At 44.1% G+C, this 19306-nt stretch overlaps 1 protein-coding gene across 1 annotated transcript in view; it reads right to left on the bottom strand.

The window, feature by feature from the left end:
* Positions 1 to 12819: 12819 nt before the first annotated feature.
* The window catches only part of LOC139530557 (procathepsin L-like), a 51543-nt gene continuing 45056 nt past the window's right edge, over positions 12820 to 19306 (bottom strand). Inside the window, exon 8 of the mRNA XM_071327076.1 lies at positions 12820 to 13638. The gene's annotated coding sequence lies outside the window, so the exon portion shown is untranslated. The remainder of the gene's footprint in view (positions 13639 to 19306) is intronic.

Below are 19306 nucleotides of genomic sequence, written 5' to 3'. Positions count from 1 at the left end.
ACACACACAGCTCTCTACCTCTATACCTCTCTACATCTCTACCAGCCAGCCCTAGATAGGTCCTTTCAACATCACTCACCCCACAACGTGGGTGGAACTGCAGATACAACTGAAAGGGAGAGTGCTGTAAGACTAACGAACAGGTTGTTCTTATTGAATTGTGTAGTGTGTGTGTGCGTGTTTGAGAGAGAGCGCGAGAGACTACAGTTTATTTGTAAGATGATGTCATGCAGATAATAAAATGCATTTAAAAAATCAAAACATACATTTGCAACAGTAACATAGCGATCTATAAGAGTGTCAAACTGGGATTGCCAGGATTATTTGTGAAGCATTTATATCATTATTTCAGTACTCAAAGAAAGCCGACAGAGTTTCCATCCAAGAAATGCAGCTGGGAGGAGGAGAAGAAGATTAAGGGAGGGTTTTCTTGGCTTCTTTTGTGGTTTTTATTTCTATTGGCCAATATTGGATGCTTTCTTAGCTGGAATGCCTTTCCCCACCTCTTTTCTTCCTCTCTTTCCTCCCTTCCTCGCTCCCTCTGTGTATTTGTGTGTGTGTGTGTGTGTGTGTGTGTGTGTGTGTGTGTGTGTGTGTGTGTGTGTGTGTGTGTGTGTGTGTGTGTGTGTGTGTGTGTGTGTGTGTGTGTGTGTGTGTGTGTGTGTGTGTGTGTGTGTGTGTGTGTGTGTGTGTGTGTGTGTGTGTGCGAGCGAGCCAGTGGAGCGCACTATAGAGACCTCCTGTCTGTCACAATTGCACATGTTTCCCATTAATGTGACAAACACACTTGACATCCCATTTCCCCACACGCAACACCAAATGGATGATGGGAAGTTGATATCCCGCCGTCGCCGAGCAGCGCATACATGATACAGTCCCATCTGGGGACCCAGAAGAGCGGCAGCGGCTGCCACCGCCACGCACCTTAATGGCTGAAATGCTTGACTGGCACCTGATTCCATCCCGAGTGAAGGGCAACGTCAAAGGGGGCAGAAATGCATTGTGACACTCTTTATTAGGCCGACCAGACGTTTCGGTGCGCGACATGTGCTGCTTGTTGACATGAGACAATGTCTTGGCTGATTCATCGCGGTGGGAATGTGGTGGACATGTGGTGTCAGAAAGTTCTGAGCTCCACCTAGTACTGTATGTTGCTCTGTGTGTGTGTGTGTGTGTGCGTGCGCGCTCGTGCGTGCGTTGTCACTGCTCTACTATTACTGATGTCAGTGATGGCTCTTTGTTGCTCGTGGAGGTGAGGTGGGCTGTTGTAGCTGTGGATGGTAGTTAGCTGTTGACGGTAGTGCTGGGAGTGTCTCATAAGCATTCAGTTGCTGCCATCTTTTGGTGGAAATGGCGACCTGCATATTTCTGCTCTAGTTGCTGCTCTCGTGAGTCAGTAATGTGTCAGTCACATCCTGTGACCACCTCACTTATTGGTACTGGTGAGTAGCTTGTAGTATCTAGCATTGAATGGCAAAAGATGATGCAGTTTACATGTAAAGGATATTTCATTTAGCTTCTTGAACATAGATGTACTTAAACGCCAAACTGTTTCTAATCTACTGAACACAGACAGTGCACTTTACAATACAAGGTATAATTTCTCAGAGATTTAAAATTGAGCTCTATCATGTAAATACAACATAAGGCCCTAAAGCCAAACTTCTCAGTGTAGGGTTGTATGGCTGCATTTACACAGGCAGCTCAATTCTGATCGTTTGCCAATATTGGTCTTATGACAAATTAGAGCATTTGGCAATAACTGGGCAAAATATCAGAAGTTGGCTGTGAACAACAGCACTTGATACACGGATACAATCAGATTATAAAGCCTTTCTAATGAGCAAGGACTATGTATACGTAGCGCGATTCCATCACAGCGTGCCCTAAAAAAATACGATTATTTCGGCAATTCTCACAGAGAAACTTCATTGAGAGGAAGGATGTTTTGACATTCTTTTGACATTTACATTTTTGGAAAATGGTGAAGAATGATACAGATCAGAACATATTGGTGTCATTATACTCCTTATAGTGTGCTCTAAAATATTGAGTATGTATAGATTCTGAAGAAAAAAACGAATCACATTAATTTATTCAACATAAAAATTATTCATATGAATATCTCAAAAGTACCCTTTTTGACTGGCTGATTCAAAATGGCTACTGTGGGATCCTTCCGTTTCTTGTTGTTTTCCCATCTATGAAATACCACATTCGTTAATACAGCATCATTTGCTGTGCTGTCTAAATTGATGGATCAATAAGCTTGGTTACTTTGCTTCCAACAATACCTCCTGATGTTTTCACCAGTTCCATTCTGCACAATGTAGATTGGACACCCTCTCTGGTTGGTTATGCTTGGAATCAAAAGGGCAAATTAAATGCCCTAATTGGTTTCCGTGGGAAGGGTTCTAACATATTTAAATTGATTGCCGGTAATAGTATTTTGTGAGACCACATAGCCTTCGACTGTTAAAGGAGGATTTAACCAAATCAAATAATTTGCTTCTCTCCTCCTATCTTTCTCTCACACACTGTCCGTGTCCAAATAAATACCCATACTTGCATCCTAAATAATGTGCTGTTTGAGTATTCGAAAACAAATTGGTTTAATAGTATGTGACATTTCGAAAAATCAAGCATACTTTAAATGCCTAGATCTCTTCAAGTAAATAACAAAACAACTTGAAAGATGGCAAAAAGCGAATCTTCTGCAGTGGTGTTCAAATGTAAGTCGTTTTTGTTTTCCTTAAAATGATCACAACTTTTTCATCGTAATGTTACATCTTTGAAAACAGATCTGCAGCCTGCTGCCTGCCGTGCCTTTAGCTAGCTACAGTACGTGCTATAGTAGGACTAGAAGTAGTAACTGTTCGAACAGTTACGTTAGCTACAGGGTTACCTGCTTGCTGTTGAGTGACAACTTCATATTTAACTTTGGCTTACTTACTTGTAATTTTTTTTTTTTTCATCTTTATTTAACCAGGTAGGCAAGTTGAGAACAAGTTCTCATTTACAATTGCGACCTGGCCAAGATAAAGCAAAGCAGTTCGACACATACAACAGCACAGAGTTACGCATGGAGTAAAATAAACATACAGTCAATAATACAGTAGAAAACATAAGTATATACAATGTGAGCAAATGAGGTGAGATAAGGGAGGTAAAGGCAAAAAAAAAGGCCATGGTGGCGAAGTAAATACAATATAGCAAGTAAAACACTGGAATGGTAGATTTGCAGTGGAAGAATGTGCAAAGTAAAGATAGAAATAATGGGGTGCAAAGGAGCTAAATAAATAAATACAGTAGGGGGAGAGGTAGTTGTTTGGGCTAAATTATAGATGGGCTATGTACAGGTGCAGTAATCTGTGAGCTGCTCTGACAGCTGGTGCTTAAAGCTAGTGAGAGAGATAAGTGTTTCCAGCTTCAGAGATTTTTGTAGTTCATTCCAGTCATTGGCAGCAGCCAAAGGAAGAATTGGTTTTGGGGTGACCAGAGAGATATACCTGCTGGAGCGCGTGCTACAGGTGGGTGCTCCTATGGTGACCAGCGAGCTGAGATAAGGGGGGACTTTACCTAGCAGGGTCTTGTAGATGACCTGGAGCCAGTGGGTTTGGCGCCGAGTATGAAGCGAGGGCCAGCCAACGAGAGTGTACAGGTCGCAGTGGTGGGTAGTATATGGGGCTTTGGTGACAAAACGGATGAGTTTTAATGACTCCAACCTAAGTGTATGTAAACTTACACTTCAACTGTATGAGATGAGTAATGTGAGATACGGTGTGTAAATTCTTAAAGTGGCATTATTAAAGTGACTAGTGTTCCATTTATAAAAGTGGCCAATGTATCAAGTATGTAGGTAGGCAGCTTCCTCTCTGTGCTAGTGGTGGCTGTTTAACAATCTGATGGCCTTGAGATAGAAGCTGCTTTTCAATCTCTCTGTTCCAGCTTTGATGCACCTGTACTGACCTCGCTTTCTTGATGGAAGCGCGGTGAACAGGTAGTGGCTCGGGTGGTTATTGTCCTTGATTATCTTTTTTGCCTTGTTGTAGGTGTCCTGGAGGTAGTTTGCCCCCGGTGATGCGTTACGCAGACCCTCTAGAGAGCCTTGTGGTTATGGGCGGTGCAGTTGCCGTACCAGGTGAGTATACAGCCCGACTGGATACTCTCAATAGTGCACATGACCATGTCAGTTTGTCGGTGATATGTACACTGAGGAACTTAAAACGTTCCACCTTCTCCACTGCTGTCCCGTCAATGTGGATAGGTGCTCCCTTCGCTGTTTCCTGAAGTCTACGCTCATCTCTTTTGTTTTGCTGACATTGAGTGAGAGATTATTTTCCTGACACCACACTCCGAGGGCCCTCACCTCTTCCCTGTAGGCTGCCTCGTCATTGTTGGTAATCAAGCCTACCAATTTTGTGTCGTCTGCAAACTTGATGATTGAGTTGGAGGTGTGCATGGCCGCGCAGTCGTGGGTGAACAGGGAGTACAGGAGGGGGCTGAGAACACACCCTTGTGGGGCCCCAGTGTTGAGGATCAGCGGAGTGGAGATATTCTTTACTACCTTCACCACCTGGGGGTGGCCTGTCAGGAAGTCCAGGACCCAGTTGCACAGGGCGGGGTCGAGACCCAGGGTCTCAAGCTTAATGATGAGTTTGGTAAGCAAATTTAAGTGGGTCTAGGGTGACAGGTAGGGTGGAGGTGATATGATCCTTGACTAGTCTCTCAAAGCACTTCATGATGAAAGAAGTGAGTGCTACGATAGTCATTTAGTTCAGTTACCTTAGCTTTCTTGGGAACAGGAACAATGGTGGCTATCTTGAAGCATGTGGGGACAGCAGACTGGGATAAGGATTGATTGAATATGTCTGTAAACACACCAACCAGCTGGTCTGTGCATGCTCTGAGGACGCAGCTAGGGAAGCCATCTGGGTTGGCAGCCTTGCGAGGGTTAACATGTTTAAACGTTTTACTCACATCGGCCACGGAGAAGGAGAGCCCACAGTCTTTGGTAGCGGGCTGCGTTGGTGGCACTGTATTGTCCTCAAAGCACGCAAATAATTTTTTTAATTTGTCTGAAGCAAGACGGGGCTTGTTTTCTTTTTGTAATCGGTGATTGTCTGTAGACCCTGCCACATACGTCTCGTGTTTGAGCCGTTGAATTGCGACTCTACTTTGTCTCTATACTGACACTTTGCTTGTTTGATTGCCTTACGGAGGGAATAACTACACTGTTTGTATTCGGCCATATTTCCAGTCACCTTGGCATGTTTAAATGCAGTAGTACGTGCTTTAAGTTTTGCGCGGATGCTGCCATCAATCCACGGTTTCTGGTTAGGGAAGGTTTTAATAGTCACGGTGGGTACAACATCTCCTATACACTTCCTTATAAACGCGCTCAACGAATCAACGTATACGTCAATGTTATTATCTGAGGCTAGCCGGAACATATCCCAGTCCACGTGATCGAAGCAATCTTGAAGCGAGGAATCCGATTGGTTAGAACAGTGTTGGCTAGACCATAAGCACGGGAGCTTCCTGTTATAGTTTCTCCCTATAGGAGAGGAGCAACAAGATGGTCCTGGTCAGATTTGCCAAAAGTATTCATCACCATGGAATGGACGTACACAAAATAGTCCCAATTGGTTAAGTGAAATGAAAATGTATATTTTTTCCCAAAATTCACAAAAAAAATCAGAAGTCACATAAATTGCACACAGGTGGACTTTATTTAACTATCTAAGTGCCACATGTTCTCAGTATGTATACACCTGTTCTGAAAGGCCCCAGAGTCTCCAACACCACTAAGCAAGGGGCACCACCAAGCAACCTGCACCATGAAGACCAAGGAGCTCTCCAAACAGGTCGGGGACAAAGTTGTGGAGATGTACAGATCAGGGTTGGGTTATAAAAAAAGATCTGAAACTTTGAACATCCCACAGAGCACCATTAAATCCATTTTCTTTTTTAAATGGAAAGAATATGGCACCACAACAAACCTGCCATGAGAGGGCCGCCCACCAAAACTCACGGACCAGGCAAGGAGGGCATTAATCAGAGAGGCAACAAAGAGACCAAAGATAACCCTGACGGAGCTGCAAAGCTCCACAGTTGAGAATGTAGTATCTGTCAATAGGACCATTTTTAGCCGTACACTCCACAGAGCTGGGCTTTATGGAAGAGTGGCCAGAAAAAAGCCATTGCTTAAAGAAAAAAATAAGGAAACACGTTTTGTGTTCGCCAAAAGGCATGTGGGAGACTCCCCAAACATTTGGAAGAAGATACTCTGGTCAGATGAGAATAAAATTGAGCTTTTTGGCCATCAAGGAAAACGTTATGTCTGGCACAAACCCAACACCTCTCATCACTCTGAGAATACCATAATTTATTTTAACCTTTATTTAACTAGGCAAGTCAGTTAAGAACAAATTCTTATTTTCAGTGAAGGCCTAGGAACAGTGGGTTAACTGCCTTGTTCAGGGGCAGAACGACAGATTTTTACCTTGTCAGCTCAGGGATTTGATCTTGCAATCTTTTGGTTACTAGTCCAACACGCTAACCACTAGGCTACCTGCCACTGTGGGGATGTTTTTCAGCGACAGGGACTAGGAAACTGGTCAGAATTGAAGGAATGATGTACTGCGCTAAAGACAGGGAAATTCTTGAGGGAAACCTGTTTCAGTCTTCTAGAGATTTGAGACTGTGAGGGAGGTTCACCTTCCAGCAGGACAATGACCCTAAGCATACTGCTAAAGCAACACTCGAGTGGTTTAAGGGGAAACATTTAAATGTCTTGGAATGGCCTATTCAAATTCCATACCTCAATCCAATTGAGAATCTGTGGTATGACTTAAAGATTACAGTACACCAGCGGAACCCATCCAACTTGAAGGAGCTGGAGCAGTTTTGCCTTGAAGAATGGGCAAAAATCCCAGTGGCTAGATGTGCCAAGCTTACGGAGACATACCCCAAGAGACTTTCAGCTGTAATTGCTGCAAAAGGTGGCTCTACAAAGTATTGACTTTGGGGGGGTGAATAGTTATGCACGCTCAAGTTTTCTGTTTTTTTGTCTTATTTCTTGTTTGTTTCACAATTAGAAAATATTTTGCATCGTCAAAGTGGTAGACATGTTGTGTAAATCAAATGATACAAACCCCCCAAAAAATCTTTAAAATGTAAAAAAAAAAAAAAAAATCCAGGTTATAAGGCATCAAAATAGGAAAAACGCCAAGGGGGTGAATACTTTCGCAAGCCACTGTACGTACAGTCACAGTGGGGACGACGACATCGATGCACTTATTGATGAAGCCAGTGACTAATGTCGTGTACTCCTCAATGCCATTGGAAGAATCCCGGAACATATTGCAGTCTGCGCTAGCAAAACAGTCCTGTAGTTTCGCATCTGCTTCATCTGACCACTTTTTTATAGACTGAGTCACTGGTGCTTCCTGCTTTAATAGTTGCTTGGTTATAGCATTTCTTTCACATGACCCATCAATTTAGACAAGTGTGTCTGGGTAAGCGTCATCTAATATTTATAAAATATTTTTATCTGGACACTGTTTACCTGGAATTTTTCCTTATTGTAGGCTACTACTTTTACCCATTTTAGTCTTAATCTTTACTACACTACTCACTGTTTAGCACATGACCTCACATGTGAATCCTTAAAGAGATGGGTGGGGCTGGCTTAAGAGGGTGTGAACAATGCTGAATGGGTGTAGGCAAAGAAACTGGTGACAAGTTTATCATCTTTCAAAGCAGAATTACTTTCCCATTGTGCCTGTAGTGTATGATAAACCATTTTCTAGCTCTAGCTACTTTTATCCAATGTACATAAGACCGAATCGAGCCGGTCGGTCACATATAGCTAGCTTGCTATCTTTTGGATACACACTTGAAAGTCTATTTCACCTATGCCATGGATGTCACTGCTAGACTGGTAGCTACCTTCAGCAGAGTAAACATGTTTATTTGTTTGTTCTTTGACTAAAGTTAGCTTATATAATCGAGCTAACTTTAGCAAGTAAGAGTAACTCAATCAGGGAGCCATCTGTTCCAACCTTGTCTGGAAAAAACTCTGTTACTAAAAATAGAATTGTTGATATAGCTAACTCACTCTCTGTGTTTTGGTAGCAATGATAAATGTGTATGCATCTATGGTTGGTTTGTTGGTTCTCAGCTGGCTAGCAATCACGCTGCCAATTTAGTGACGCTAGCTAGCTAACAGCAAGCTGACACTATTGAAATGTTAGTGTTTGGTGTGCTAAGCTAGCCAGTCTAATACAATTAGTGAGGTGGTTAAATTGTGTATTGTTGTGTGTTTTGTTGGTGGTACAGAATCTTATTCCACCAGCATGTGCTTCGAACCCCTAGCTCTGCACAAGGTGAAGGTAAGTTGGCAAAAATATTCACAAGTTAACTGCTAAGATAGCTCAACTTACAGTATGCATGGCATAAACATGAATTAGGTAGTGTTTGTATGGGTTTTTGTTTGTGTTCGTGGGGTTACATGTGGTTAGAGGTAGCCTGAGGATCACAGAGTACCTGCCAGATGACAACCACCTTATTCTTCTCTCTGCAGATTCTCCAAACACAAAACAAAGTCACATCTACAGAAATCCCCTGTCAAGGGCTACTACTGACAAGAATGATATGTCAAAGTCAATGGGCTGGGGGAGGTTTACAGATAGGTCTTTGAGATGAGGAAGGGGTATTTGGTTGTGCACTTGTAACGGATGTGAAATGGCTAGCTAGTTAGCGGTGGTGCGTGCTAATAGCCTTTCAGTCGGTGACGTCACTTGCTCTGAGACCTTGAAGTAGTGGTTCCCCTTGCTCTGCAAGGGCCTTGGCTTTTGTGGAGCGATGGGTAACGATGCTTCGTGGGTGACTGTTGTTGATGTGTGCAGAGGGTCGCTGGTTCGCGCCCGGGTCGGGGTGAGGGGACGGATCAAAGTTAAACTGTTACATTGATGCTGTTGACCCGGATCACTGGTTGCTGCGAAAAGGAGGAGGTTGAAAGGGGGGTGAGTGTAACGGATGTGAAATGGCTAGCTAGTTAGCGGTGGTGCGCGCTAATAGCCTTTCAATCAGTGACATCACTTGCTCTGAGACCTTGAAGTAGTGGTTCCCCTTGCTCTGCAAGGGCCGCGGCTTTTGTGGAGCGATGGGTAACGATGCTTCGTGGGTGACTGTTGTTGATGTGTGCAGAGGGTCCCTGGTTTGCGCCCGGGTCGGGGCGACGGACTAAAGTTAAACTGTTACACACTGTTGTGCTTATAGACAGTACATGTATTGTTGTGTATGAAAACAATTGAAAGGTGCCGTTTCTCACCAATCTTCCATACACAACAGTACATAATGTGTAAGAACTGCCCTCATAAAACTTTTCACACCTTCTGCAGCCCCCCAGCCCATTCACTTTCTTGACTGATCTTTCCTCTCAAAAGCAGCTCCCAATGTCACTCATTGTCCTTCTCCAAATACTTAGGTCTCAACTGGTTAACACCTTTACCAACAAAGGTGTGTTGCCCTAAGTCCCTTCCACAAAAAGTGTAAAATGGCAACACCACAACCATGTCTTTCCAGGAGATGTGCAGTAGCAGCAAATCTGCAAGAGGTACAAACAATTGGTGTTTAAGATCTACGAGCCCTACACCACTTCTGACAGAGGTTTGTCCAGCTGACCGTACACCACAGACGGGACAAGACCATTCGCCACAAGCACAGAGTCTCAGCTTCCTCAGCCTATGTCACGTTCCTGACCTATTTCTGTTAGTTTGTTGTATGTGTTAGTTGGTCAGGACGTGAGTTTGGGTGGGCATTCTATGTTGTCTGTTTCTATGTTGGTTTAAGGGTTGCCTGGTATGGCTCTCAATTAGAGGCAGGTGTTTGGCGTTCCTCTAATTGAGAGTCATATTTAGGTAGGTTGTTTCACAGTGTTCGTTGTGGGTGGTTGTCTCCTGTGTCTGTATGTATGTTCGTGCCACACGGGACTGTAGCGTTTGTTTGTAGTCGTGTACCTGTTCGTGCGTTCTTCACGTTATATGTAAGTTCGTGTCCAGGTCTGTTTTCATCGTTTATTTGTTTTGTAGTTTATTCAAGTATAGATCGTTTTCGTCTTTGTCTGTTTTGTTTATTTAATAAATATTATGTGTTCACAACCCGCTGCGCCTTGGTTCCCTCAATACTCCTCCTTTTCGGTTGAAGAGGAGGAGGACCACCGTTACAGAACCACCCACCAAATTACCAGAACCAAGCAGCGGGGAAAAGGGCAGCGACAGCAACCGCAGAGATCCCAGGATTCATGGACATGGGAGGAGATCTTGAACGGAGAAGGACCCTGGGCACAGGCTGGGGAGTATCGCCGCCCCAAAGCTGAGCTGGAGAAAGCGAAAGCTGAACGGCGGCGATATGAGGAGGCAGCACGGCAGCGGGACAGGTACGAGAGGCAACCCCAGAATTTTTTTGGGGGGGGGCTAGAGAGGAGTGTGGCTAAGCCAGGTAGCAGACCTGAGCGCACTCCTCGTGCTTATTATAAGCAACGCGTCACTGGTCAGGCACCGTGTTATGCGGTTAAGCGCACGGTGTCGCCAGTGCGTGCCCATAGCCCGGTGCGCTATAGAGCAGCCCCCCGAAAGTGTCATGTGAGTGTGGGCATCCAGCCGGGGCGTATTGTGCCTGCTCAGCGCGTCTGGTCTCCGGTACGCAGTTTCGGTCCAGGGTATCCTGCGCCGGCTCTGCGTGCTGTGTCTCCGGAGCGCTGGGAGGGTGCAGTGCGTCCTATGCCTACGCTCCGCTCGTACCGGGCAAATGTGGTAGTGGAGCCTAAGAGAGAAGTGCGCGTAGTAGGCACTAGATCTCCAGTGCTCATCCACAGCCCGGTTCAACCTGTGCCTGCACTCTGGAGGGTACGGGCTGGTGTAGTATTCCAGCCTGGGGGAGTGGTGCCAAGGCTGCGCACCAGAGCTCCAGTACTCCCCCACAGCCCGGTCCTTCAGGTGCCTCTTAACATCAAGCCTCCTGTAGGTCTCTCCAGCCTGGTGGGTCCTGTGGCAGCCCCACGCACCAGGCTGTCTCTCCGTCTCCTCCCTACAGGTGTGCCCGTCTGCCCAGCGGCGCCTGAACTGCCCGTCTGCCCAGCGGCGCCTGAACTGCCCGTCTGCCCAGCGGCGCCTGAACTGCCCGTCTGCCCAGCGGCGCCTGAACTGCCAGTCTGCCCAACGGCGCCTGAACTGCCCGTCTGCCATGAGCCTGCAAAGCCGCCCGTCTGCCATGAGCCTGCAAAGCCGCCCGTCTGCCATGAACCTACAGAGCCGTCCGCCAGACAGGAGCCGCTAGAGCCGTCCGCCAGACAGGAGCCGCCAGAGCCGTCCGCCAGACCGGATCAGCCAGAGCCTTCCGCCAGACCGGATCAGCCAGAGCCTTCCGCCAGACCGGATCAGCCAGAGCCTTCCGCCAGACCGGATCAGCCAGAGCCTTCCGCCAGACCGGATCAGCCAGAGCCTTCCGCCAGACCGGATCAGCCGGAGCCTTCCGCCAGACCGGATCAGCCGGAGTCCCTCAGCCAGGACCTGCCGGAGTCCCTCAGCCAGGACCTGCCGGAGTCCCTCAGCCAGGACCTGCCGCAGTCCCTCAGCCAGGACCTGCCGGAGTCCCTCAGCCAGGACCTGCCGGAGTCCCTCAGCCCGGACCTGCCGGAGTCCCTCAGCCCGGACCTGCCGGAGTCCCTCAGCCCGGACCTGCCGGAGTCCCTCAGCCCGGACCTGCCGGAGTCCCTCAGCCCGGACCTGCCGGAGTCCCTCAGCCCGGACCTGCCGGAGTCCCTCAGCCCGGACCTGCCGGAGTCCCTCAGCCCGGACCTGCCGGAGTCCCTCAGCCCGGAGCTGCTGCCCCTTATCCCGGAGATGCTGCCCCTTCATCTAGGTGGGTTTAGTTGGAGGGTGGTCATTGGGAGGGGGATACAGAGGCGGGGAGTGACTATGGTGGTGTGGGGACAGCGTCCGGAGCCTGAGCCACCACCGTGGTCAGATGCCCACCCAGACCCTCCCCTAGACTTTGTGCTGGTGCGCCCGGAGTTCGCACCTTAAGGGGGGGGTTATGTCACGTTCCTGACCTATTTCTGTTAGTTTGTTGTATGTGTTAGTTGGTCAGGACGTGAGTTTGGGTGGGCATTCTATGTTGTCTGTTTCTATGTTGGTTTAAGGGTTGCCTGGTATGGCTCTCAATTAGAGGCAGGTGTTTGGCGTTCCTCTAATTGAGAGTCATATTTAGGTAGGTTGTTTCACAGTGTTCGTTGTGGGTGGTTGTCTCCTGTGTCTGTATGTATGTTCGTGCCACACGGGACTGTAGCGTTTGTTTGTAGTCGTGTACCTGTTCGTGCGTTCTTCACGTTATATGTAAGTTCGTGTCCAGGTCTGTTTTCATCGTTTATTTGTTTTGTAGTTTATTCAAGTATAGATCGTTTTCGTCTTTGTCTGTTTTGTTTATTTAATAAATATTATGTGTTCACAACCCGCTGCGCCTTGGTTCCCTCAACACTCCTCCTTTTCGGTTGAAGAGGAGGAGGACCACCGTTACAGCCTACCATGCCAAACAACATTGCTAATGTGCTGAAGGTGGAGAAAGGACAGTGTGTCTCAGCATAAGAACATGTAGAACCCCCATAAAATAAATATAACTATTTTCTATCAATCCTCGACATTTGTCTGCCTTTATGGATACACAGAATATATTTATTATAAGCTGTACAGGGCTCTGAAGCATCACACACGTTAGACATTCAGATATATCCAAATAATGTTTATTTGTCAAGATCTAAAATACAGGGGAGTGTACAATATTTAATACTAACTCAAAAAGAGAACTTGGTATTCAACAATAATGTTATACAGTAAAAGTAACATACAGAAAATACAGCATGAACAGTGTAGTACAGAGAACTGTAGATACAGATTGTTACACTAGATAATGTGATTTAACCAAAGATTTTTGGTATAATTTACTGGTAGTTACAGGATAGGTACTGTTTGGTGTAGCACAGCTGGGTGTCTACCCCAAAGTGCCGCATGTCATGATGACAGACATCCGTGTCGATCAATGAGATAACTGAGAATTTTCTGAATTCAAACTGACTCCCGACAACTGGTCACAGACATTTTATGAGACTCCTGTTCCCACAAGTCGAGGATGAAGACAGCATCGCTAAGGTTGGTCAAAAATGATCTGTGCTACTACACCAAACAGTAACTATCCTGTAACTCCCAGTAACGGATACCAAAAATCTTTGGTTAAATTACTTTCTGGTGTAACAATTTGTAGCCAAGAGAACTGGTGATCAGCAAATGATGGGAGAGGTGCTCATGATGAAATTGCAATTCACAAAGAAACATACAGTAAGATACAGTATGTAAAGTTCAGGGAATACTTGCACAGCCTGTGGGAGGAGTGTTGTCATGATCAAACTGCCATTCAGCTCCTCTTGAGTCATCTTCTGCTTCAAATCCAGCATAATGTCCAATCCATCAAGAGGGATATAGTTCACGGGATACGGTTCTGATACAATAACACACGCAGACAAATCAATTCTGTTACTTTCCATCTTCAGGAAGAATCCCAGGCACCAAATGGTATTGTCTGTAAGACAAAAAAAGATAAATGATAGTCTATTGTACAATTTGAATGGCAGTTGAACTGTACCAGCTTAACATCAACATTAGCGTAGACTAATTGAACATGCATACATGTGCACAGGTACAGAGATTACATTTAGAACAATATCTAGCCTAATAGAAAGAAAACAATAACAAGTTAGCAGGCACCAGGCTAACTAGCTAGATAACTCCAGTCATGTGCTAACATTTGCTGGTAAACCTAGCTTTAGGTGGCTGGTGGTAACCAGGAGTTGTAACTGGTTCAGGGAACAGAAAGTAAAACCGGAAAATAACTACATTTTTTGAGCAACAAAACCAGAACCAAGAATGAAAGTGATCTATACGGTTCCAGAACAGAACCGTTATTTTAACAGCAAGGAACCAGATAATAACTTTCTTTTACAATCAGGGCATTTTTTTCCCAGTCCCACAAAAAAATGCAACAAAGTGCCAATGCAAAGCCCTCACTGTCACTCAGTCCAGTGTTATTTGAAGGGTCAAATAGGGTTATTTAACCTGTATGTTTTTGACACGCAACGACCCGAACAGACTTCCATAGTTGGTGTGAGTCTAAGTTATTAGATGAGCGTGTAGGCTATCTGCTATCTCCCCCTCCCTCCGAAGCATGCATAGTCTACTGTAGCTACTGACATTACAGGCGTGATTCAGAAATAAGGGAGATAATTTTTTTATTCGAGAATGGATAAACATTTTCAATGCTAGTTAAGGATACTATTAGTTATCTCATTTCACATTGGATGTATTAACTACAAAAAGGCAAGATGTGTTTTCATTTTAATTCTGGTGCCGCTCTGCACACACAAGCTTGTTAGCTAGCTTGTTAGCTAGCTATGGTAGCTCTGGTCTAGTTCTCAAAAACTCTAGGTGGCATTATGTGTAATGTAATGGAAATGTGAGTCCTGATCAAGGGTTAGCTCTCGTCCAACATTAGTTAAAGCAACTCTCTGAAGTTCAAAGACATTCAAAGAAGCCGCTCCTCCGTAGGTATAATTCCATGGGCCTAATTCAGATAATACATCTCATAAGAACAAGATGCCCAGCACTCTCCTCACATGCAAAATGTCAGTCGCATGTCGCACCCTACACTACACTTGTCTGTCCAATGCATGCACATAGCAAGCTGCTCTATACATTGGTGAAGTGATGTAATGTTGATTACACAGGTTTAAAAAGGAGCAGAAAGGAAAGATATAAACCACTCTTTTTGGGGGTTTGAACCGGTTCTGAACTTTAATTTGCTGGTCGGAACAGTGGAACAAAACGATTAAAAATTATTTGGGTTCCAGCACTTGGTTGTAACATTGTAGCTTGCTCTTTAGTAAACATACAGTGCATTCAGAAATGATTTAGATCCCTTGGCTTTTTCCACATTCTGTTACGTTACAGCCTTATGCTAAAATGGATTTATTTTAAATTCTCCCCTCATCAATCTACACACAATACCCCATAATGACAAAGCAAAAACATATATTTTTTTAGTTTTTGCAAATGTATTTAAAATAAATCACAGTTACTTAAGTATTCACTGGATATCATAAGGTGAATGCACCAATTTGTAAGTCGCTCTGGATAAGAGCGTCTGCTAAATGACTTAAATGTAAATGTAAATGTATTCAGACACTTTGCTCAGTACTTTGTTGAAGCACCTTTGGCAGTGATTACAGTCTCGAGTCTTCTTGGGTATGACGGTACAAGCTTGGCAGACCTGTATTTGGGGAGTTTCTCCAATTCTTCTCTGCAGATCCTCTCAAGCTCTGTCAGGTTGAATGGAAGCGTCGCTGCACAGATATTTTCAGGTCTCTCCAGATATGTTCGATCATGTTCATGTCCGGGCTCTGGCTGGGCCACTCAAGGACATTCCGAGACACCTGTGTTGTCTTGGCTGTGTGTTTAGGGTCGTTGTCCTGTTGGAAGGCGAACGTTTGCCCCAAGTCCTGAGTGCTTTGGAGCAGGTTTTCATCAAGGATCTCTGTACTTTGCTCCGTTCACCTTTCCCTCGATCCTGACTAGTCTCCCAGTCCCTGTCGCTGAAAAACATCCCCACAGCATGATGCTGCCACCATGCTTCACCGTCCCGTCCAGACGTGACGCTTGGCCAAAGAGTTCGATCTTGGCTTCATCAGACCAGCGAATCTCAGGGTCTAAGAGTCCTTTAGGTGCCTTTTGGCAAAGTTCAAGTCATGTGCCTTTACTGAGGAGTGTCTTCCGTCTGACCACTCTACTGTACTGTAAAGGCCTGATTGGTGGAGTGCTGCAGAGATGGTTGTCCTTCTGGAAGGTTCTCCCATCTCCACAGAGAAACTCTAGAGCTCTGTCAGAGGGACCATCCATTTCTTGGTCACCTCACTGAACAAGGCCCTTCTCCCCTGATTGCTCACCTTGGCCGAGCGGTCAGCATTAGGAAGAGTCTTGGTCGTTCCAAAATTCTTCCATTTAAGAATGATAGAGGTCACTGTGTTCTTGGGGACTATCAATGCTGCAGACATTTTTTTGTACCCTTCCCTAGATCTGTGCCTCGACACAATCCTGTCTCGGAGCTCTACAGACAATTCCTTCCACCTCATGGCTTGGTTTTTGCACTGTCAACTGTGGGACCTTATGTAGACAGCTGTGTGCCTTTCCAAATCATGTCCAATCAATTGAATTTACCACAGGTGGACTCCAATCAAGTTGTAGAAACATCCCAAGGATGATCAATGGAAACAGGATGCACCTGAGCTCAATTTCGAGTCTCATACCAAAGGGTCTGAATACTTATGTAAATAAGGAATTTATGTATTTTTTATATATTTACTAAAATTCCTTAAACCTGTTTTCACTTTGTCATTCTGGGGTATTGTGTGTAGATTGATGAAGAAAAAAATGAATTTAATCAATTTTAGAATAAGGCTGTAACATAACAAAATGTGGAAAAAGTCAAAGGGTCTAACTACTTTCCAAATGCACTGTATCTACGACTAAAAAGAGAAGAGATTTTACTAATAATAATAATTTCCCCCTACTGTAACATAGTAGTATGTTAACGTTAGTCAGCAATACACAATATGGGTTTTAGTAGATAATCTAAAGTTAGCTAGCTAGGTGGCTTGCAGTAAGAATAACTTACTTAGTTAGCCACCGTATTTGGCATCTGCCCTTTTGCTGCCGGCATCAGCTGTAGCTCAGCTTCTAGCTAAATCCAACTATTTGTTTTGAAACCTCTTCCGGTTGAAATATCTATGGTTGAATGTCACCATGGAGCTAAATTAACATTTAAAAAAATGCTCCATTGTCAAATTTGTGTTGATGAGAGGAATCACTTGAAGTCATTGCAGTCTGGTCAGTTCTTTCAGTTTTGCCCAAAGGATTGTGCTGTTAGTGTCTGCCTCCCTTTCAAAAAAGCCTGCCTTGGGTGAGAGATGGTGCCCAGAGCACAAGGCACCACCCCACACGAGTTGTAGTCTTTCAGAGACTAGAAAAAAAATGTGTCAGCTTGTTAATTTAGCAATTCATCCGCCAATAGGAACATCACAGAAAGACGTCCAATGGCTCTATCGAACAAGATCAACGATATCTACATGCACAAAAATGTAAACAGATGTAGGATCTTAATTTGAACACTGTTTTGTTGATGAGAATTTTCCTGCATAGCAGGAAATGCAAACTTGTAGTGTATTCAAGGTTTAAAAAGTTTCTAAAGTTTGTAATTTCCACTTAAAAATGTCAGACTTGATTTGCCCTAATGTAAAATGTATCAATCTCTACAAAAAAATGGCATTAATTATAATCCATATAATAATTCACATTTCCTGTTGCTGCAAGATAATTTTCCTGCTGTAGCAAACTGTCTCAAATTAAGATCCTACGTCTGGAGTGTGATCAGTATCACATAGAGCCGAGCAGGACCACATTTATTTTCAGACCCCCCCCCCATTAATATACCAGAAGCTGTCATAGGGTGTATCATTCAGCGCGCAAAGCTCAGACCCACCTTGCTTCTGGGCAATGATGAAAACATGCCCAAATTCCCCATGGTGAAATTCCCCTTTCATTTGATCACCCTGTTGCAGGGGAACTTGTAGTGTATTTGAGGTTTTAAAAAGCTTCTGAAGTTTGTAATTTCCACTTTGAAATTTCAGACTAGATTTTTGTTTTGTATCAACCCCTACGAAAATGACCATCCAAATAACAATTAACATATCCTGTTGCTGCAGGATTATTTTCATGCTGTGGAAAACTGTCTTAAATTAAGATACTACATCTGTAGTGTGCATGAATCACTGTGCATTACAACGATTAATTAAAACCTGTTATGGCTGCAGGGGGCGTATTGGAAAAACTGGAAAATATGTGCCAATTTTCAAACGGCCTCTTAATCAATTTTTGCTCTTACAATATGCATATTAATATTAATATTGGATAGAAAACAATCTCTAGTTTCTAAAACCGTTCTAATTTTTTCTCTGAGTGGTACAGAAGTCATTTGGCAGCACTTTCCCTGACCAAGAAGTAGAATGTCAGAAGTCTATGCTCGCTTCAACGTTATGCCTATACATGGTCATTATACGTAAGACCCTACGTACACTCCGTACGCCTTGCTCTGGGTGTCAAGAGGGTATGAGAGAAGAAATTTAGTGAATATCTTGTTCAGAGGTTGAATAAGAGCTATTTCTTTGACGTGACCGACCACTTCCGGAAGTCTGAAGCGCGCGTCTTGGGAGTGATATTGTGTTCTGTTTTGCTGCTGTTTTGGACGGGAACAATCTCCGGCTGGGTTTTTATTTGATAAATGAGACCATATCATCGTAATGTATGTTTTTTCAATATAGTTTAATCAGATTATTTGAATTTTTTTCGGGAGTTTTGCGTGTTCCGTTCTCTGACTTTTTTAACGTTGGACAAATCCGTGCCAGTCGACCAGTGCCAATGCTAAGTGAGAAGGGACAGTTGCCATCCTGACTCCAAACAACGACTCATCTGGACAAAGGACACCCTGATCAACATTCTGATGAAAGATCAGCCAAAGTAAGACCCAATTTATAATGTTATTTCATATATCTGTCGTGCATGTCAACTGGTCGTGCGCGCCCAAGTGTGTCTGGCTATTGTGGCTATGCTAACATAGCGCTACATTTTGTTTTCGCTGTAAAACATTTAATAAATCGGAAATATTGTCTGGAATCACAAGAATCCTGTCTTTCAATTGCTGCACAGTATGTATTTCTCAGATATGTTTTATGATGAGTAATTAGTTATTTGACGTTGGTGTCTGTAAATGTTATGGCTGCTTTCAGTGCAATTTCTGATTGTAGCTGAAATGTAATTTATGATTTATACCATAAATATGCAAATTTTTCAAAAAAAACATATGCTATACAATTAATATGTTATCAGACTGTCATCTTATGAAGTGGTTTCTTGCTTAGTGGCTATATATACTTTATTTGGTCGAATTAGTGATAGCTAGTGACGGAGTAAAAAACTGATGGAGTTAGAAAAGTGCTCTCTTTTGCTGACGTGGTTAGCTAATAGATTTACATATTTTGTCTTCCCTGTAAAACATTTTAAAAATCGGACATGTTGGCTTGATTCACAAGATGTCTACCTTTCATATGCTGTATTGGACTTGTTAATGTGTGAAAGTTAAATAT

The sequence above is a fragment of the Salvelinus alpinus genome, chromosome 9 (assembly GCF_045679555.1).
Source record: "Salvelinus alpinus chromosome 9, SLU_Salpinus.1, whole genome shotgun sequence".
NCBI lineage: Eukaryota > Metazoa > Chordata > Actinopteri > Salmoniformes > Salmonidae > Salvelinus > Salvelinus alpinus.
The sequence above is the reverse complement of the archived record's forward strand: the minus strand, read 5'-3'. Positions and strand labels throughout refer to the sequence as shown.